General features: G+C 43.5%; 1 protein-coding gene across 1 annotated transcript in view; it reads right to left on the bottom strand.

Moving 5' to 3' along the window:
* Positions 1 to 21336, bottom strand: part of TCF20 (transcription factor 20) — a 195407-nt gene extending 174071 nt beyond the window's left edge. Inside the window, exon 1 of the mRNA XM_060279783.2 lies at positions 21256 to 21336. The gene's annotated coding sequence lies outside the window, so the exon portion shown is untranslated. The remainder of the gene's footprint in view (positions 1 to 21255) is intronic.
* Between the last annotated feature and the right edge of the window lie 1957 nt (positions 21337 to 23293).

Genomic DNA, 23293 nt, shown 5'->3' with positions numbered 1-23293 from the left:
ACCCAGTTTCTTCATCGTCTTTTCAAAAACAGAATTCCAAAGTAGCTGCCCACTTTAGTCCCTAAAGTAAAGCAAATATATGAGTAACTCTGGAATTATTTGTGTGAGTTTATCAAAGGTGAAAGTTCCAGACCAGAAGTTCTCCTCAAGAACAGATGCAAGGCAGTGAAAATAGACACTCCATGCAATCCTTTCTCCATACCCCTCTGTTGGGGAAATGCATACAGAATATACCGTATTGTCCAAGTTCCAAGGCAAGGGATACACAAAACCCATTCCAGCTCTGGACCACAAGCAAAACCCCATTTCCACCCCCTTTACAGTGGACCCTCTAGTTACGTACTTCTCTGGATACGTAACTTATGGATTACGAATGCGGCAAACCCGGAAGTGTATACTTCCAGGTTTCGCCGTGCGCACATGCGCAGAAGCGCTCTGTGCACTTCACACATGCGCAGAAGCACTCTGCACGCATCGAGCGTGTGCAGAAGCAGCACGTCTGCCTACGGACTTTTTGGGTTGCGGGCAGACCCCCCCAGAACTAATTTAATTCATATCCAGAGGGTCCACTGTATTTGAAATTACATTTTAACTGTTAATAAAATATGTGAACTTACAAGAATGGCACAATGCATTCTACTTGAAATGCCAGTCATCTGTCTTGTACAAAACCACCACTCTTGGGACCATAGCCCAGAGGCAGAGCACATGTCTTGCATGCAGGAGGGCCCCAAGTTCAATTCCTCATTATCTCCAGTTAAAAGGAGCTTGGGTGGAGAGCCCACAAAAGACCTCTGTGTAGGACTTTTGAGACCCACTGTCACTCACGAAAGACTGTACTAAGCTAAACGACGGTCTGGTTTAGCAACAAGTAGACTTCAAAAGTAATAGTTCTTTTAACTGAACAACTTTTTGGGGCTGATACTTCAGGTATACAGATATGCAATTGTTAATACAGTGGTACCTTGGTTCTCAAACTTAATCCGTTCCGGAAGTCCGTTCCAAAACCAAAGCTTTCCAAAACCAAGGCACGCTTTCCCATAGAAAGTAATGCAAAATGGATTAGTCCGTTCCAGACTTTTAAAAACAATCCCCAAAACAGCAATTTAACATGAATTTTACTATCTAATGAGACCACTGATCCATAAAATAAAAGTGATACAATGTACTTCATTCACGCGGCAAGAGTTTTACTAGCAAAGTACTGGAAGACATCCGAGTTACCTACAGTGGAGGAATGGCAGATGAAAATGTTGGACTATATGGAACTTGCTGACCTGACCGGGAAACTACGCGACCGGGGAGAAGAGAAGTTGCAAGAAGATTGGAAGAAATTTAGAATATATCTTAAGAAGTATTGTAGACTTGACATATGAGGGAGATTTTAAGCAACTATACAGGCTGTAGATTATGAAATAAGAGATTTAAAAAGTGGAACCTGTAAAGTGGAACTGATATTGGAACCGTTAAAAAGGGGACTCGAGGAGGTCCATTAAGGAACTATGAAATTTACAATTATGAAATTTTAATATAATATTCTTTTTTGTAGGTTATATGTCATTGTTATTTTTTATTTTTTATTTTACTTATCTGTGTTTGTATTTCCTTTTTTGCTGTTATTTTATGTTACACATTGGATGTGGTTATATGGAGTTGGAAGTATGATCGTCATGATTGTTCTTTATTATTATTTGAAAAATCTAATAAAAAAATAAGTAAAAAAACAACAATGTACTGCATTCACACAATATATCAATCAGTAGCTGAACTGGGTTCCAGACAGTCACAAAAACAAAAGGAGAGAGCTGCAAATACAAAAACGCAAAATAAATAGCAAAAACAGACAGACGTCAGCATAACACTCAAATCAGAAGCGTAACACTCAAATCAGGAGCACATTCGGCTTCCCCCAAAAAAGTTTGCAAACCGGAACACTTACTTCCGGGTTTGCAGTGTTTGGCTTCCAAGTTGTTTGAGTACCAAGGCATTTGAGAACCAAAGTACCACTGTACAGGCGCCTCCCCATTTATGTGCAATCAACTTGCACACAACCGCGTATATGCACGGCACCAGGAAAGAAAGAAAGAATTAGAATCATAACCGGAAATGGCGGGAGAGACTTCTTGTGGCTCGCAAGCAGACTCTTCCTGGAGCCTGAAGAGGGCGTCAGTGTGGGTGGAGGAAGCCCCAAAGCTCAGTGGGGCTTTGTTTAGGCTGCTCAACCTGCCCGCAGGTAGCACACCAGCAGCACTTGCTTTCCTACATGTCCTGCATGCTCCTGCCAGCCCTAGAACTTCACATCTGGATATTTAGAGAGAAAGCTGGAGAGCGGGGGGCGGGGGGATAGGCATTTAGAGGTTTTTTTAGAGGGTGCTCCCCGCTTTATGCGATTTCACTTATGCATGAGGGGCCCCAGAACATAACCTCCTGCATAAGTATATTTCTACTGGTGAAATTGTTGTCCTCCTTGAGTCTAGTGCTTGAATTGTGGCCCTTTTCCTTCTTAAAAAAAAGAAAAGCTAAGGGGACAGTCACAAAGGAAAAGCGAGGCAGGGCCCCTCTGGCCCAGCCCACCTGTAATTTGAGCACTGCTTAAGCCTAATGGATGAGATGGAATAGAAATGTAACTAATAACTAAATATAACCTGCCAGGTGACAGGCATACTCACATGTCTTTCCTCACTGCTTTAGCAGAAGCATTTAGAAATTCCACTAAGACCTGCTCTGGCATACATCTTAATTAACAATCTAAAGCAAAGGGTGAACAATGGAGTCCAAAATATGCTGATAACACAAAGCTGTTCATTACAGCAGAGTCCAAAGCAGTCTCTGAAAGAGTTGCAGAAAGATCTCGCATAATTGGATTACTGAACAACACAATGAGCACATGAAATTTAAAGTTGATAAGTGAAAAATAGTGCATGTTGGGGAGGGAAATAATCTGCTCTCTGTAGTTGGATTTTTTGAATAACTTGGGAAAGGGATTTCGAAGGCATTGTATACATACCATTGAAAACGCCACTTCAGCATACAGCAGCCATTACTAAGGCAACGACTGTGACAGATAGTTACAAAACCAATGGAAACAGTTAGGGCCCATCTAAAAATCATTGTGTGTCTAGCTGGACCTTGATGACTTTGTTCTGTTTCTATCACCCTGGGTCAAATCAAATATTGTAGTTTTAGAAAATGCACAAAGGACCAAGTTTTAAAAAATTCGAGCTAGGGATTACCATTTTAGAAACTGTATGTTGCAGAGAACATGTGCTTGTGTGTGCGGCTAGAAACTATTACTATACAGTCATACCTCAGAAGTCAAACGGAATCCATTCCTGAACTCTGTTTAACTTCCAAAACGTTCAGAAACCAAGGTGTGGTGTCTGATTGAGCGCAGGAAGCTCCTGAAGCCAATTGGAACCCATGTCGGATGTTCAGGTTCCAAAGAACGTTTGAAAACTGAACACTCACTTCCGAGTTTGCGGTGTTCGGGAGCCAAAACATTTGAGTCACAAGGCGTTTGACTTCCGAGGTACAACTGAACTTGCCTTTGGCACAGCAATCTTATGCTCACATTATGTGAGGATCAAAGCTAATATCACCACTACTCCGGTGGACTGGCTACTGTATCCAATGTAAGGTTAAAAAGGTAAAGGTAAAGGACCCCTGGATGGTTAAGTCCAGGCAAAGGCAACTATGGGGTGTGGGGCTTGTCATCTCACTTCAGGCCGAGGGAGCTGACGTTTGTCCACAGACAGCTTTCTGGGTCATGTGGCCAGCACGACTAAACTGCTTCTGGTGCAACGGAAGCCAGAGCACATGGAAACGCTGTATACTGTACCTTCCTGCCGCAGCAATACCTGTTTATCTACTTGCACTAGTGTGCTTTTGAATTGTATCCAATGTATGATCAGCCCAGGAGCAGAGAGGGGAAACACACAAACAGAAAATACAACAATGGCATAAAAACACATGCCCAGCAGTCCTAGAAAGTCCTCCTGTGCCCACAAGCCAGCCATGGACTGGGAAAGCGCATGAACTCCTGATGATGGGGGGATAGTCCAGCCCATGCCTCTGCATACCGCATACACTGAACATGCATGATAATGCTACAGCAGTAGCACCAGTGGCAGAGACAGCAACAACCCTGAAACTGAAAGTTCCCAGGCATTCCTACAGACAGGCGTTTGAATCCCCTTATGCTTCTCACAGCCTTGCACCAAAAACAGAGGACTAGTACCTACAAAAACATACCAGCCACATAGCTCGGTGAGCTGCATGTCTGTAGACAGCATGTAAAAGACCCACTCAGGTTGTGAAAGATGGTGTTGCCAAGCAACTCAAAGAGATGTCAAGGACATGCATACTGAGGCAGACCCAGACAGGCACCCCAATAACAGTAGCCTCCGGTGAGTCATTCCAAAGGGCATGGAGCTGGGAAATGGGGGGTGGAAGCCCAACTAGGTGGAAGAAAGGAAACATGCCTCCACTCACCATTTGCATGCATAGAGAAAAGTCAAGCCTGGGTCAAAAAAGGAGGAGGTAACAAGCCTTGAACCCACACTCAAACTGAGCAGTGTTCTCTGAGACACTCAGTCACAGCGGCAGACAGCAACCAGACCCAGAAAGTTCAATTCCCCAATGCCCGAAGCCCCAACACCCACCCATAGATGTCAGGAGCACAGGGAGTGCAGAAGGAATCCCATCCAAGTGGAACAGCTAACTTTTTATGTGCTGGAGCTCCCTGGTTTAAATCTAAAAAGGTAAAGGTAAAGGGACCCCTGACCATTAGGTCCAGTCGTGACCGACTCTGGGGTTGCGCGCTCATCTCGCATTATTGGCCGAGGGAGCCGGCGTATAGCTTCCAGGTCATGTGGCCAGCATGACAAAGCCGCTTCTGGCGAACCAGAGCAGCGCACGGAAACGCCATTTACCTTCCTGCTGTAGCGGTACCTATTTATCTACTTGCACTTTGACGTGCTTTCAAACTGCTAGGTTGGCAGGAGCTGGGACTGAGCAACGGGAGCTCACCCCGTCACGGGGATTCGAACCACCGACCTTCTGATCAGCAAGCCCTAGGCTCTGTGGTTTAACCCATAGTGCCACCCGCAATAGAATGGGCCAGGCATGCAAACCAGAGCCAAACAGGGCAAATGCTGCATAGGATCCAGCTGGGAACAGCTGGTCCTGTGGGGTAAACCAACCCTTTTGGCCCACCCTAATTCCTGTGACCGATCCACCCCACTTCCGCTATTTTGCTGGATAGCCCAGCCCTGTTGGGTGACATCCCAGCAGAACCCCTTGACATCTCCATCATCATATAATCACCCCCATCTCTATCTCCCTCATCCCATTCTCCCACCCACAGCTGACTGCTACATGCACATTGGCAACATCACCCATCCCACTTGTTTCCCCCTTCAGACTCCAGGGAACAAAGTGAGCCAAGAATGGAAGGCGCATTGCCCCTGAGCCCATCAAACTCCCTGTAACCTGCCATGCTCATACTGGAGTAGGAGAGAAGGATCCCTTTCAGCACTCCATGGCAACAAAAAAAAGCAGTACAGTCAAAGCCTTTATTGAGTAGCATACTGCTAGAGTGCACAACATGCTGGATTAAAATAGTAATAATAGTGCTCTTCCATTCCAGCTCTACTCAAGATTACTCAGAAGTTGTCCTATAGGGTTCAATTAGGCATGCATCGGATTACAGCATTAATTAAATGGTACACTACTGACCTATAGCCTTCACAAGCATAGCACAATCTCACTAGCAGAGATTTTTTTTCTTTAAAAATGGGACAAAGATTCATGCAGAGCAGAGGCACCAGTGGCTGTTAACCACCAGAAGAGCACAAACAGCACTCACGGTATCTTTAAGGTCAGGGGGTGAAAAAAATCTAGGGATCAGAAATCTATAATAGGGTTGCTGAAGAGGGCAGAAAGGAGAAGAAAGCAGAGGGAGAAGAGCTGGCTCCTTCAATGGTAACTAAGACTTCTTTATTCAGATTGTTCCCTATTGGTCTTAGTCACAATATTTATCAACACTACATGAATTAACCTGATGGTACTGGATAAACATGTTTTGGGAAGACAACAGTCCAGAAGTCAAAATAAATTATGTCTAGTTTACCAAATAAAATGTGACTACAGTTTATTCTATGCTTTCTCCAAGGAGCTCAAGGTGGCATAGATAGTTCCCCTGTCATTTTTGCCTCATAACATATTATGTGAGGGAACAGGTAGGTAGCCGTGTTGGTCTGGCGTAGTTGAAACAAAATAAAAAAATTCCTTCCAGTAGCACCTTAGAGACCGACTAAATACCAATGACAAACTTAGTTGGTCTCTAAGGTGCTACTGGAAGGAATATTTTTATGTGAAGGAAGCCACTCAATGAGCTTTATCAGGGATTTGGATCCAGTCTCGCCCATCTCTCCTGCTGTTTCTTCCCAGCCTCCATTGATCCTGAAGGTAGCATATATTCACCATGGCAATAGTCAGTGGCAACCTTCCCCCATGAATTTGAAAAATCACCTAGTCATGACATTTAAGTTGGTGGCTATTGCCACACCTTGGGGAAGTTACCGTAATTCCATAGTTTAACAATGTACTGTTAGAAGTTTGGGTCTAGCTGCCCCAAAGTCCTTTAAGTAATGGTAGACAAGTGAAACAGGAAATTGGCAGATGGAACAGCAGAAGTGTCTGTTGCTGTTTCCTAGAGATCCTTCAGATGGTCTGTTTATTCAGCATTAATTGTGATTTGCTTGCACGAAGTTTATGTGGCGACTAAACTATGTCCGGTCTTTATTGAGCATCGAGACCAACTAGTTATAGGGCAATGAGCTTTCATCCTGAGTTGATTGTGCAATAAGGTAACACTCCCTTCTTTCTGAAGAAAATTAAGGGGTATGGAGTGATTATACCTGCCATATTAGGGGCCTCAAATATTTGTCGCCAGGCGATGGGGACAAATTTGGTGGGCACTCTTCTATCTGAATACTTCCGAATGACATGCATCAGACATAAACCCATGCAGTAGTTCATTATTTGCAGATTTTGGTATCAACATATCCATTGCATGCTTTCTGTTGACAGGAGTGTTATGTTGTTGTTGTTGTTGTTGTTGTTGTTGTTGTTGTTGTTGTTGTAATAATTATTATCACTATTATTAGCCCACCCTTCACTCTAAGGTCCCAGGGCAGGTTACAACAATTAAAACACAATGTTTAAAACATTTTAAAAGGCCCTTTGTATCTCAAGTGTTAAAAGTCAGGATAAAGAAATTGTAATTGTTTCAAGTCAGCACCCCCAAAATGTTATACACTTTCATTATTGGTAAAGCCATGTTTCACAGAATCAAAATGGCTGACAAGAAAAGAAAAGATGTCAAAGAAACCACAATGTCGAAAGCAGCTTTTTATTGTAACAAGAAATTAAAAAGTGCACTCGGTTCACCAGCCAATGTATTTTTGATATATTCTGTCTATCAGCCCTCAACTGTGGCTCCTCAGTAACATGCCTCTTTTATCTTGAAATCACTTTTCAGTCTCTCTCATTTAGATTAATGCATGAAAAGCTGCACTAATTCAGATTTATTCTGCCTCTCCATTTAATGCCTTTCAAGCAACATAAAGCACGTTTGGAAATAAAAATTGATGCATGACTAACACACGCCACCAGTATATTGGCGCAAAAGTGACGATCTGCCAGAGCTGCCTGTTAGGTTTTGCCTTTATTCCTACACACACACACCAATTAGCCACAAAAGCTTTTCAGAGAGCAAGTGTTTGAGGTTTGCATTCAAGGTTTCTGGAGACTTTGAATTTCCCTGCTGTCATCAGCACTGAGACACACAGACCCATTCACAGATTTAGTCCGCCAGGATCATCTGAACAAATAACCATCCTTCAGATTCCTCAGGATTTCCTCTGAACTCACACCCTCAAGCAGCAGTCCCTTTGCCCCGACCCCCTGAAACTGAGGTGGAGGAAGAGCATATTTCCCTCTGTCTCGTTTCTCCACGCGAACTATAACCGCTTCCAGTTGCCACAAAATGTCCTGCTCCATCTCACAGGATGCCCTCAAACCCAAACCGTCCAATTCCTACAAATGTAGAATAATACTTATTTTTTTATTTGATTTTGTGTGACCCACATTTCTGCCAAAGAGCTCAGGGTGGGATACAGGTTCTCTCCCTCACCATCACACCCGCACAACAACCCTGCGCTGGCAGGTTATGCTAAGAGGCAGTGACTGGCCCAAGGTCACCTACAGAGCTTCATGGCTGAGTGGAAGGTTGAACCCTGATCTCTCCTGGGTTCTAGTGCAACACTCTCACTGCTACACTGCAACGGCTCTCAAACATTTACAGAGAACTTTGGAGTTTAAAGCATATGAATACAAGAACTTTGTGGGATCAGGCCAAGACTTTTCTTGTCCAGCATCCCAATTAGAATATTGGCCAAATTATGCTACTGGAAGCTTGCAGCAGGACATGACGACAACTGTCCTTCCTTGTTTTTGCCCCCTTCCCCATCCCACCCCCACCCACAATCTGGAACCCAGAAGACTAGCACCTCCAGACCTGAAGATTCCCTTTAGCTAACATGATTAATTCCCACTGACAGACCTGTCACTCATAAATTTGCCTAATCCCGTTCTGGTCATAACACCTTGTATGTGGCAGTGAATGCTATGCATAATACATGCATTATGTGAAGGACTATGTCTGTGCTGAATCTACCATCACAAAATTTAATTGGGTGACCCCAAGCTCTTGTATTAAAACAGAGAGAAAAGGGGGGAAACCCTATATCTCTCCACACATAATTGTATAAGTCACAACAGTGGCTAACCTGTGGCCTTCCAGATATTGTTGTGACTCCAACTCCCATTAGCACCAGTCATGTATGATCATGGACTAGTAGGAGACTCAGGTGCTAAAGGGGTTTTTATTAAATCCAAGCAGCCCAAAGAGAACCAAGCAGTGCGTAGTGTGAGCTGCCAGCGCCCGGATCCACACAGTGGAGGGACAGAAATGGACGGCATACACATGTGCATTCAAATGCCTAATGGCGTCCGTGTCACCCAGGAAATCACAGCCACAGAGATAAGAAAAGAAGAGTTGTTCTGTTGTCTGGAGAGGTCACTTCCTGGTTCGAATGGAGAAGCTGTTTTCTTTTATTGGTATTATTAAATTACTGTAATTTTTATTAATGAATAATTTTATTTTTATTTATGAAAAATTTATTTTTCATTAATAACAATCCAATGGATGCCACATTAATACAATAAAAAATCATACCAAATCACAATGCAATCAAAAAAAGCCAATTAATCAGTCGGAGAAGCTGTTTTCAACAGAACCCAGCAATGGAAGTGCGCAGCTCTATTGAGGCAGCACCAGGTGTTGAAATTTTGTGCCCCTAACAATTTTGCACCTGGAGCAACCGCCCCTGTGCCCCCCCACTAGGCTGAGCCTGCAAGAGTGCTCATGCCAATGTCAAGATCTGCATCAAGAACTTCCTGTTTCATATTTAATCCATGTATGTTTGTGCAGAATCTAATAACAGTGCCTTGACATTTTTAAAACCAGAGTAAAAGCCAGTTAAATAGACACTGGAAATGCCAAAAATAAAAAGAGCACAAATTGCTAATTGAACCAATAGGCTATAGGACAGATGGGGAATTATGTTTTTAGACTGCCAATTTAGCAATGCATTCCTGCTGCATGGTAGTTCCAAGACAACATCCTAGAACCACAGCAGTGAGGTTCATGGAAAAGCAAAACAAAAAGATCTTAGGAAATCATGGTAAGACATGGAGGCAAAAACAGGAATTGGTACCAGATGTTGCCATCTTATGAATATGAAATAGTAAAAGGCAGGACAAGGGAATAATAAGGATGGTTTAAGGAGAGGAAGGAAATGCACATGGGGCATGGATATAGGGAGGGATCTAGTTCATTTAAAAGATACAGAAAAAAAGTGACTTTTGACACATCACCTGATGTCCACATGTCCTCGTCATCTAATACATAAAAATAATTGAGGACACAGAAATTTCTCTAAATTAGATTTGTCAGGTGTCAGTAGACCCTAACAGAATAACACTAAATACAGAAAGTGGAGGCACTCCAGATGCAGGTTGGCATTATTACCATAAGAGTTTCTTATGAGAACTGCAGAACAGCCTCCACAACTACCTCCCTAACATAATCCTGTCCTGCCTGACAGTAATCTCTGGCTCAGCATTTTAGCATAGTGAATAAGCTACATTTTCCCACTAAAAAAATCTATTTTTCTTTTTAATTTATTCATTCCATTTATATCCTGATTCCCAGTCAAGGTTCCTGAGCTGGCTAGCAAGTATACTTCAAATTTTTTATTCCTAGAAGGCCTTCAAGTTGTCTCTTCTCACCCCCGCCCCACTGCTGTTTCTTTCGAACACAAAAGCTGCAAAAATGCATCTCTACCAGTTTATTGAAGAGACTCCAACTGAACTCACCAAGCTGGTCGAGGGATTATTGCAAAATAAACCGATGCCAGATTTTCAGTGCTTGATAAGGACTTTGTAACCTCCATTATAAACATGGGTCTATCCTCAATCCCTGGGACAACACTTGCTGAACATAAAAAAAGAAATATGTTCATTTTACTATTCAGGCATAAAAGCTTCTGAGGAGACAGGTCCCTAGACTTCTATGCATGAGGCTGTGTGGTGGGCTGGAAGGCTGGTCTCAAGGAGAGACTTAATGAGCTAAGTGGGATCCAGAAGCCTTTCAGGGGAAGCCTATACTGACCATGACTGACAGCTGGTCTGTTTTTGACCTATAAAACTCTAAATGGCTGACAGCCACACATGGTTGTCATATCCAATTATTTATTTGCAGTTTTCAAACTTTCCAGCATGGAAGTGCTTTTCCTGCTGAAAACATGTAACATGTGAAACACCATCAAGCTTGGTGGATCGGGGGTCCAAGCTTGTAACTCTGTCAAAAAAAGAAAGAAATGAGATTTGTCTGGCATGACTTATTTTTTTGAGAAGCCCATGCTGGGTCTCAGGAAACACAGCATCCTTTTTTAAGTGCTCACAGACCAACGGTTGAATGATCTGTTCTATGAACTTCCGTGGTATTGATGTCAAGCTCACCGGTCGGTAGTTACCTGGGTCTTCTTTTCCCTCCTTCTGTATATACAGTATTTTCTTTTCTTTTTAAAAAGTCACCTGTTCCAAGACAACATCATAAAGTATACTGGGGAATGGATGAAATGTTAGTAGGGCTTGGAAAGGTTGAACTTTCCAGAGCCCAGCTGCCCACCTTCTCCAAGTTTAGCCATCTCCTCATATTTTCAGTTTCAACCTCTTCCTCGCAGTGAGGCTGTTTTCTCTCTTCCTCCTTGTTTTCCACAAACTTGGGCACAACTATATGCCCGCCTAAGCGAAATTGCAGGGGGGTGGGGATGCAAGTGCACCACTGGCAGACATGGCCCCTAGCTGAATTTTTGAAAATTTTTAATACTTGTAGTCATAGAGCAAATGGCATGTGCAGGTGGTGAGGAGGGAAGTCGTGGGAGGCAGGACTTCAAAATGAGGAAAGGAGGAAGTGTGGGAGCCCAAGCAGCTCCTACAAAGAACAAAGCGGGGAAGGATGCACTCACACTGAAAAACTGGAATTCTATCCCTCAGAAGAGACTAGGCTCTTAGTCTTTATCCAGTCTGTGAGACTTTTATTTTATTTTATTTATAATACTGCATCAGATCCCCCATCTATAGAGGCTTTCATTAAAGCTTAAATCATTCCAGAACATCACCCTACCACTTGAACAGCGCAAGACCACAGCAATCCATTATTCCAAAAATCTCCTCAATGTACAAATCACAAATGTGGCTAAATCGTCTAAGAGAAAGCCAGCTGCGTGTTAGTGTGAAATGTTGTATTGTATGTGGGGTTCAATCCCCAAATTATGTTAACTTCCCTGGCTGGTGCCCAGTTTTCTTTCACGTTGCCCTAGGGTTGTTAGAATGCATCATGTGGAGAATTGCCCGGCAATAAGAAGCAACATGAATAGGAGTGCCACCCAGCAACTCAAAAGTACCAACATGAAAAAACAATGAAAAGCACTAGGAAGAGAAACAGTATCCTGTGGATAACTATTCTGGCAGTGTCAGGGGGACTCCCTACAGAGAGCCTCTCCCCATCATCACCCAGTGACAGCGCTAGCAGCGGGTCAGGGGGAAGCGGAATGGAGGAGGGAAGGCTCAGTGAGGCATCAGAGCCCCTGCACCATTCTGACCAACAAGTGGAGGAGGGACGGCTCAGGGAGGTGTCGGAGCCCAGGCACTGGCCCAGCCAGCAAGGGGAAGAAGGGGCACAGCTCCTTCCGGCGCCCAAATTGAGGCGCCTGCCCAAACGCAGGGTTAGGGGGCGGCATTTCGGGGTGCCCAGGCTATTATGCTGGCCCCGAAGCAGAAGGGCGCCATTGCCAGATTCTGAGTGACTAGGAGGTCATGTTTTCTGCTATCTCTGCACTGTAAATAGTATGCACAATAAAACCTTTAAAGACAGAACGGACTGGAGCGTCTTTACTCGGGAGTAGCCGCAACAACTCCCTGACAGGCAGGAAGAATGGTGATGAGCTTTGACAGTGACATGGTCAGTGGATGAGGCTGGTAGAACAAGACACATGCAGGCATTTTCCTTTACTTTACCCCTCTTACATTGCTGAGCTCCAAAAGGAATGTTCATGGTGATGTGCGGTGCAAAAAAGAATTGTGACTTCATTTGGAGGATGTTATGCGTTGAGAACTGGTGGATTCAGGAACAAAAATGAATGAATTGGCCATGCATTGCGTATCTTACTGCTGCTTGTGATTTCTATACAACTTTCAGAATATGAAGCTGTTTACAGACTTAATTCATCCTCCAAACAAGGTCATGAATGTTCCTAATTTACAGAAGGGAAGTTGATGTTGAGTGATAATCACAAGACTTGCTTATGACCAGACCAACCAGTAAATAGTGGATTTTGCTGGGATTTGGACCCCAATCTCCCAGCTTAGTTCTCTAGTTACTGGGTCACAGTCCTGTGTTTTTAGGGAGTGGTTCACTGAAAGAGAAACCAGGTGCCTCCAGCAACCAACCAATTGAGGATGCAAGTCATGGTAAACTGTGATGCTTAGAATATACAAGCTTACGTTTCTTCTCACTCATCCATCCATTTTTGCCAGTCTGCCTGCCTTAAAATTCCATGTTACATCTTGCGCTCTGATTATAGAAACTGGTGCAGCAGATATAATGATCACATTAGTCACTGAAGTATGCAACACATCAGTTCCATTTCCATGTTCATTCCTAAATCTCTAATGTGCCTCTTTTAAACTTGTGGCGTGCAGATCTTCTGTAGATCTAGGTTGGTCCAAATAACTGGAGAAAATGTTTTAGTAAAATGTATGCACAGATACTCTTACAGCAGACTCCTTCTATATGTGTACAGTATACTCAAAGCAAATGCCAGAGAGTTCAATGGCGCTTACTCCCAGGTAAGTGGGTATCAACCTGAACACTGAGGACAACTGAGATTTTATCACTGTGGGATTAAAAAATGAATAAGCTTTTCCTCATTCCCATTCCAGAAATGGCCAGAAGGCTATCTTGTTCCATGGGTTGTTGCATAGGTCCTCCAGAACACAACAATATAATTGATATATAATTGAAGTATTAAACAATAGATGTCAGACTACTAAGCAGCAATATTTTGAAAACTGGAAGGTATGGTATCGCCATAGGCTGTCTGGAATAGTAGTTTCAGTTTTCATGTTTGCCATAACTGAAGAGTCACCTCACCCTCTGAAAAGAATTGAGAGTCAGATAAAAGGTTTGTTTTGGATCCTCCTCTGCTGAGGAAAGATAGCTGTAATATTCTCTCAGAGCCCCTTCTATGTTTTTAAGCCCACAGCTACACAATTTTAGAGCCCTTTTAGGCCGTAAGATCCTTAATATTTGACACATCAAAAGTGAAATTATTTTTATACTTATGAACTTTGAGATTTTGGCCCCTTTGTTTTTAAATATACAGTTCCTATTGAAACAAAAGCAAACTTTGCCTTATATCCCTAAACTCAGATCTTTTAGGCTACACCTCCCATTAGCCTCAGCCCATCATGCTAGCTGAGGCTGATGGAAGATGGTTGGGAGCAGCAGGTTGGGAGAAGCTGTTTTGTATTAGGAATTGTACAAAACTGGAAAAGCTGTGTTTTGTGGATGTTCCCTTTCCTGATAATATAATACTGAATAAATTGCCTCAAATTTATCTATCAGGGGTATCCAATACAGATTCCTCCAAATGCTGTGGATTACAACTCTCATAATGACTAGGGTTAATGGAAGCTGGAATCCAAAACATCTGGGAGGCACCACATTGGCTACCCCTGTGTTATATGGCTTACCTCTTGCTATCTCACTATGCAGGAGCCCTCTTCCCACCATCATATCTACAGTTAAGTTCCCTGGCTATCACCAAGATTATTATTTTTACCATAGTCATAGCCCAGATGACTCAATCAGGGTTCAACTTCCATGGCGCTAGTTAGTGTACCAACAGAGGGAAGCATTTGCAGTACCAAGACCAGGTGTCGGTAACGTTTTCCAGCCGTGGGCCGGATCATTCTCATGGACGATCGTCCGTGAGCTGGGCATGCACAGAAGCGATTTCCGTCGCCGCGCTGCCCATGGCTGGGGCTCCAGAAATCGCTTCTGCGCATGCCCGGAAGCTGAAAATCGTGTCTGGGCATGTGCAGAAGCGATTTCCGGCACCACTCAGCGAATCCCCGTGCCGCATTGTGCCAGTTTAGCGCAGTGCACGGGGGACTTGCTGAGCAGGCAGCTCGGTGACCGGGTGGCTCGTGGGCTGGATAAACGGCCTCAGTTTGCGGCCCACGGGCCAGATGTTGCCAACCTGTGACCAAGACAAACCATTCTTCTTGGGCTTCCTTAAAGTTCAAGTATGAACAAATAATGAAAGGAAACTTTTTCTAAAACAGATGTCTTTTTTAAAACAAAATTTAAAAAATCCTTCCAGTAGCACCTTAGTGTTTTGACTACGTCAGACCAACACGGCTACCTACCTGTAACTAGATGTCTTTTTTGTATAAGAATATCTGGTACAAGATCATATATCAGAAGGACAAACCAAAATTCTAGCCCATCAACCCTACATTTCCATTACAACAACTGCAATTTATGTCAGAATTAAAACTTCCCCTTTACAGCTATGCACTCAGTTTTTATCACTCTGGAGTCTTTAACCGTCTGAAGACTGCAAATACCTGGAACTAATTAAAATGCAACAGTAGGCAAAACTACACTACATTATGTATCAGAAGCTGTGCGCTGCCATGTTTGATGGGAAAGTCCTAAAAGATTATTGTTTGGTTACTACTGACCAGGAGGACTGGGGGCAGAGGGTGGACCAAGTCCGAAATCTTTTTGGTGCTCCTCCAATAGCTGTGACCAGGCATTTCATGCCATTACAGCAGGGTTGAAGAGTCAAGTGTGGGTGCCGAATGGAGCTCTAGCGGCTACTGAAGGGAACACCTCGGCTATTTGAAGTAACAACTACAAAGATTAATCCAGGAGCTCCCTGATATCAAAGCTCCTAGGGCTGTAGAATTACTTCCTGACATTCCAGCTCACAAATCCAGATTGGATTAATTTCAGTACACATTTTTAAGGTTCTCTTTGTTGCCAAGGTTTTTCAGAGAGGGTGAGCTGAATGCAGTATGAAATTCTCCTCTCTGATCTCCAGTGATTTATTTATTTATTTATTTAGATATTTAAGTCATCTAAAATTTGATAAATGCATTTTAATTAAATTGAAATAAGAGCCTGTTGCCATGGTGAATTAATGTGATGTCACAGGCGCCAGCATCTCGATTTCAGAACAGAATCAGGCAAGAAAGCACAGTGGAGGATGTGGAATTGTAAACATCTATTTTTAAGGCAAATGGGTTTGATAATTAGCAAGAAATTTGGTGCAGGAAAAAAATCATTATGACATTTAGAGGGGAGTGGTTGTAAAAGGTAAATGGCAAAGCTGTTTCAAATACTATAAAATAATAATCTTGTAATGATCCACATTATTAATGGACCTTGTTTTCAGAACTATTTTTTCTTAAAACAACAGCAAAAACAACAACAACTGTGTTTACAATGACACAACTCGACTTTCATGACTGTTTAGCTTTATTTTGAAGCAACAGTTTCTCATGTGCGTATAAGCCCTGAGCTCTTTTGGGAGGAAGGGTGAGATATAAATACGGTACTGTAAACGTTGTTGTTGTTGATGTTTTACATTTCTTGATTTCCCTGACATGTTTTCAGATATTTTGCCATTTCACAGTGAAGCCTGCTGGAATGTTAAGATCTTCCCCTCTTCATCACTATGGCCGCTGCCCAATTTCTTGACTCTCCTTCTGGCCCAATCTGCACCATATTCTATAAGGCATGTGAAGGTTGCTGTTCCTTCTCCTCAACCCTGATGCTTGTTTGCTTGCTCTTTCACTGGTGAACAGGCAGCAACAGAAAATAACTACTGTACAGTAAATAAAAACACCGAGCCAGGAGGCTCTAGGAATTGGCAGTGCCCCCCACTCACTACTAGGTCATAGGCCTTGGCAGCTGCCCAGCAATGCTGATCCCTGACGGCAGCCCTACTTAAGGGCTCTAAACCTGTGTGCCAAATAATCTTGTCCATGTCAGCAGTGCTAAAGGCTTGTGCATTTTCACCTATTAAAATCCTATGTGAGCCAGATTCTTCAGTGCCCCTTCCAGGAAGCCATGAAAGGTGAATGGCTGCAGATCTTAAATGGTCATACCCCATATATTCACATTTATTAAATTTCCATACCTCCATGCAACCTCACAGAACTCAGGACAGAGCAAATGCTGCCGTCCTCATTTTATACTCAACAACAATCCTGTGAGGTAGGTTTAGCTCAGACCAAGTGGCTGGCCTAAGGTCAACCGTTAAACTCATGACTGAGAAGGGAGATCTGAAGAACTGAATATCTCCTTAGAGCAAGTCCCACACTCAAAGCAACACACCTCTGTGGCTGGGCTAACTAAGCAATGCTGCAAATGAGAACTGTGCAAGATACTTTCCCATCTCCCTTTGCAAAGTTTCTATCTATTCTGCAGCCTAAGACTTCAATATGATTGATTGCTTCAGTCACATATTCATCATTTCTTTCTCTTCCTCCTTTCCCAGCACTACTTTCCACCAACATCTTCTGTCGAGTTTGCCCAAAGTTATGCAGCATAAACTCTTATTTCCCCTTGACTGTTCTGCTAACAGCCTAGCTGCACAGAGCTAGGCATGCCTAAACCTATTGGAATCAAAGGGATTAGGCTCTGAGAGTTGCACCTCCATGGCAGTGACAAAAAGGCTCTCCACAGCAAGAGCCCTCTCCATAACCACTCTTACATCTTGCTTGAATTGTACTGAAGAAAACTTTTTCATTCTAGATTAGATGGGTCTTTGGCTTGTTCCAGCAGGGCTCATAATATGTTGCAGGAGCTTGGGACAGAGAACAGGGAAATATTGTTGCTATCATGCTCTCCTTCCAAGTTTTCCCCAAGACATTTGGCTGGCCATCAATGGAAATAAGAGTGCTGGACTAGAAGCCAAGGGGTATTTGGCCCCCAATAAAATATTTCAGGGGGCATGCCCCCCCAAATTTCATAGGCTTTGCCATTTAAATCATGTGCATGCACCGTGTCATGTGATAAACTATGTGGGGTGGGGCTTACTTGGGCCCCCCAAATATTTTGTTTCAAGTTGGCACCCCTGGAGACTAGTTTGCCTAAAACACAAACTCGGTACAAGGCTGAAGTGGCATCTGAGCCTTTAACACCACCCCATTCCTTTGATACAACATTTACCGAACAATATTCATTTTGCAAAAGGCAAACTAGTGAGGATCAGGCACAAGTGATTTGCCAAAGGCTGCAAGGCGGTGGTGGAATATGAACCAAAATGCTTGTTTCCCTACCAGATCCCTCTAATCAGCACCTACTTCCAAGTAATTTATCCCCCTTAATTTCAACTAGGCGTAGACCCTAGTATTTGCATGTGTAGTGTGAATGTCTCTAAGGAGGCTCCCTTGGAGTATGACTAGTCTCAGAACACGACATCAGTAATTATTATTATTATTATTATTACTTATTTATACCCCGCCCATCTGGCTGGTGAGGACCCATTTTCCATTCATGTATTGGTCTTTAATTTCTAAATAGGACTATCCTTAGGTAGTCCTGAACTTGGTATTATCTGAATGAAATCAGGAATTTCATACAGCTATTCTGTTCTTCTTTACAAAAGACATTTCCCCCGAGCTTTCCATGATGCGTTGCTTGCGTATTTATCTTAGATGCATTAAGTTTCTGCATGCGGGGCTCCTGTAGGCATCTGGCTGACCACTTTGTGAACATGGTATGCAGGTAGGACTATTCTTAGGGGCCAATGAAGAGGTAAGAGATAGAGGCAATATTATGTTAGGGGAGGGGTAGTACATCTGGTAGCAAACAAGCCGTGCTCATCCTGGGGTACTTTGCCCACCTTTGGTCCCCACCCTACACTCAGCTCTCATCTGTGGCTCCTAGAAGCTGTCAGCATGCAATAATGGCCACATCCTGGGAAAGAGCTTTGACTGGTGAGCTAAACTAGGTGAGGGAAGCTGATGGGTCTCAAACCCTCAGTGAGTTAGGAACTTCTCCTGCATGCGAAGTCAGGCTGCAGTGGATTGAGAGGGTGAAACCAACAGTGAGTCCAACAGTCAAGAAGGCAGTTTCTGCACATGCTGTAGAGCAGAGCTTTCCAAAGTTTTCATGTTGGTGACACACTTTTTAGACATGCATTATTTTGTGACATGGTAATTCAGTTTTACTAGCAAACAGGAGGTTAAACTAACCCCTTTCCAGCCTCAGGAGGAACACGGGGAGCATTCATGCAACACACCTACATCCTGAGGCCAACACACTAATGTGTCGCACTCGCAACACACAGTTTAGAAAGCTCTGCTGTAGAGGGACGTGAGAGGCACATGGGGCTCATCAACCTGGAGCAGCCCAGAACCTCCACATACACTGCCCAGGCTTGTGCCCCTGAGAGGTCACATCAGTGCTGCTAATTGAGCAAAAACAAAGGTGGTTTTACTTCACCCCTAGAGGCACACTGTATTGTGTCTCAGGATAGATGGATGCCAACAAAGTTCTGCTCCAGACCACAGCAGGTTAATACACTTGTCTAATAAACCCAGGATTTCCCATTTTCACAATGTACAGAAAGAAGTCAGGTCCTTAGTCATAGGAATTTTCTCCCCAGCCCAGGCCCTCAACACTAAATTTGGGTGAGAAAATTTTGAGAGAAAAGGGTTCCTTCAAACCTGCAGTGACTTCTACTGAGCTCTTCTGTGGCTTGATTTTACACAACATGAAGCAGTGATGTTTTGGTGTAAGGACAATCCTACACCCCTCTGCTCAACTAAGGCTGCTATCATCACAACCAACCACATATTGGGCACCATCAACACACTATGGTTATCTTTTCAGCCTGCAGCCTTTCCGTAGCTTACAAAGTGTCCCTGAGCAACTCAACCCCATGGATTTTTGAACTGGATAATTCAATATTCCTTTCGATACACACTTATCTGAACAAGTGCAGCTGACGTATTAGAAAAGTCAAGGGACTTAATTCATAAACTTTGACATGTAACTGAAGTACATATTGGGAATAGCTCCCCAAATATTCCTCCTTTGGGAATAACAATTCGCCAGGTAAATAAGAATGTGAGCTAAGGCTGCAGGGGGCAGGGTTAATAGGGTTTCTTTAAACAGCAATATTTGAGTCATCAGTAGGAGAGGGTCATGGGACAGCACATGCTTTACATTAAAAAAGGTCCCCGTTTCCATCCCAAAGATCTCCAGTTAAGGCTGGCACAGATCCACTGAAGACAACACGTTAGATGGACCCATGGTCTGAGTATAAGGCAGATAAATGTTATAGAATTTCAAGTCGACAACGATGGTTGGACAAGAGCAAGAAATACCTAGTCTGGCAACTGGCAACGAGTCAAGCAAGGATAAATTGCGGCAGATGGAAAACATCACTGAAGAAAAATATATTCCATTCGGATCTTTGAAGAGCTTTCAACATTCACTCCACCCTCAGCCTCCTCCATAGCTGCGTAGGGGGAAAACTCTCTCTCCTCCCCGCATTCCCCACCTCCTGCGCACTCGCGCGCCCGCGCACTGTTTACACACGGGTCTGAAAAGTCTTTGGTTCAAAGCGGAGAAAGGCAAAGATCTGTTCCCAGGGGTTAAACGCTGAGATTGTTGAAAGCCCGCGCGCGTGCGTCCCTCACACTTAACAGAAGGAAGGTTGCTAAAGAATGTGAAACGTGAGCTCGACAGATCCTTCCCCACTAACCGCTTCCCTCCCTTCTGCCTTCAATAATACATTTCAACAACAGCCTGCTCTTCAAATCCCTTCCAAAAGGGGGAAGGGCTCAGGTTACACTGAAAGGGGTGGTGGTGTATTTTTCCTTCAAGACTCACCACCACCGAGATGATGAGTCTCTTCATTTTCGTTTCATTTCCCGCGCAGTTTGTTTTGTTTTTATTAACCTGCCAAAATTCCGGGATGGGGGAAGGAGACGAGAAGATATCCATTTCATATGTGTATGTTATATTCATCCTATTTGACGCACCTTAAGAAAGAGAGAGGTCGTGTTTTTTAAAAAACTGTTTCCACTTTCTGGGGCTCTCCCCCCCCCCCTCAATCCCAGGAGTTGCTTGTTTGTTTTACCCCATGGGAATTCGCTCTGGATACCTCTCCTTCCACATTTCCTCCTATCGAGCCATTAAAACCTGAGTAGTTCGGGAAGGGAAGTTTTTCTATCACACCTCCAAGAGCTTAGCAATCTTGCCCGCGCCCCTTCCGCCAACATCTCTATTCTACCCCCACCCCCAGTCACCATAAAAAAGAGAGGAAACGTGGGAAACGGAGCAATCATGGTAGGAGCAGAGGAGCAGCTTCTTTTTCTCCCCTGTCACGACTTCCCCTCTGCTGAGGACCTTGGGCACATCAGCCGCAGGAAGACCAAGCCAGCCCCGCTCCCCAGCCCCCAAGCGATGTAGCCTGAGGACGAATGATCTCTGAAGCCTGTAAAGATCCGTTTCCTCCAGGAGGACATTCTTACCTTGAGATGCTTCCTTATTGTCCCATCTTAGCTCCTTTGTGTGTGTGTCTGTGTATGGGGAGGGAAGGAGGGGGGCTGTGTGTGTGGTTTTTTTTATATATATAGATATGATTTTGTTGCGCGCACACACACAAAAAGAAAATGGTTAGAAATCCTGTAAAGTCATGTGATTGATTGAATTATTCCCAGCCCTCCTTTTCTCTCTCTTTTTCTATTCCCCCCCCCCCTCCGCTTTTAGGACAATACTCGGCTGCCTGTACTCAATGTGTCAGGCCAAACTGGCTGATGACAGAGAGGAGGAGCGCGGCTGCCGTTGCCAGGGCTTGGCTCTCTTCGCGGCAGCCGGGGCTGAAGATGAGGATCGAGCCTGGAGGTACCGGTGCTGTTGATTAGGGTCTGGCATCTCACAGTGATGCCTTGAAGAGTAGGAGGGCAATTCTCTCCCCACCACCACCACACAGAGAGATGTACAGATGTACACACACACACACACACGTATATATTATATATATATATATTCTTCCTTTTCCTTTGCCCCCCCCGTCCCTGCTTCTCAAGACTTTGCAGAGAGGACCCCGAACCGAGTCTTGGAAGGCAGCAGAAAAAGCCGGGTCGCTTCTGCCTCCAGCACGTGTCAAAAAAACCCCCACCTCGCTCTGATTTTTCCTGACCGAACCACCCTGCTAACTGAACTCCCTGCTTATTGATTACCCACACGTTTAAGAACATTTGTATGGGCTTTAATTCGTTTTCGTCTATTCTAGTGTGGTTTAAGCGTTATGTTTTTAAGTACGTTTGTAATATTACGTTTGTGGTAATTTTAATCAGTGCTTTTATTTCTGGGGGGACGCAAGGGTATGCATACCCCTAAACATTTGGCCTCATTGAGGGGCAGTATTTCAATACGAGTAGGAAAATGAGAGCACCCCTAAATGTTTTTTATAGAAAAAAAATCAGATTTTAATTCTTGATCCTTTTTTGTAAAAACACTTTGAGGTTTTTGTTTGTTTGATGGAGCAGTGTATAGGATTTTATGAAAACTAACAAAGAAATTTTAAAAACCTGGAACTGCAGGTTGCAAATCTGCCCATTTCCCTTTCTACAGATCTGAATTCACTCTCTACTTCAGAGATCCTTCCACAGTCAATAAAATGGGGATTTAAAGCAAAGTTATGTTTACGCTCAAGGCTATTCAAAATACTGTATCCATGCCATCAGGGGAACCTGTCTTCTGTGAGGTACCTTAGCACAATATTTGTCTTGGTACAAAATTATCCAGTATGGGACCCCAGAAATCTTATCAGGAATCAATCAGAAATGGATTGGAAGAATGCTAGATTTGGGCCACACCATGTTATAACATCAACACCACCAAAGGATTGTCATCAACAAGGTGACTTACCATCATGTCCCATGGCCAAGAATAAAACATACCTCAAACCAGGCGTGGGGAACCTGTGACCCTCCAGATGTTAGCAGACTGCAACACCTACCTCCCCTAACCATTGGACTTGCTGGCTGGGGCTGATGCGAGTTGGGTGTCCAAAAACATGAGAAGCGGCACATTTTACCTCTGCATTATGCAGATAACATGCTTACATGTGATAATGAACATACAATTAAATAGAGAACAAATCGAATAAGTAAACTAAATAAGTTTATATTTAGCTATTTTTGCACCACAAACTAACCTTTGGGACACCCAAATATTATTCTTAGTTATTCCTAGTGGTTATTTTTATAGTCTTTCAGGATACAAATCAAAGGCAGCTAACAAGAAGCATGGCGCTATATTTAAAAATTCACGAAAAACAATATTAATTTCTATAAAGTAATCAGGTTTCCCAAGGGGTGGCTCTGTTGTGGGCAGGAGATTGCTCTGCTGGAGCCGATTTAGAGTCTTTTCATAGAACTACTTACTTCCCATCCAGTCTGCCCCCACTGCTAATTTTTGAAGCCACCTTCACACAACATTGGCCATGATCCATATTGATTTTGTGGTTTCTTGACAAATACTGCTCTTTGGCGTGTGTTTTCT

This window comes from Zootoca vivipara, chromosome 9 (assembly GCF_965207765.1).
Source record: "Zootoca vivipara chromosome 9, rZooViv2.hap1.1, whole genome shotgun sequence".
Classification (NCBI taxonomy): Eukaryota; Metazoa; Chordata; class Lepidosauria; order Squamata; family Lacertidae; genus Zootoca; species Zootoca vivipara.
Note: the sequence above shows the minus strand (reverse complement) of the source record. Positions and strands in the feature narration are given on the sequence as shown.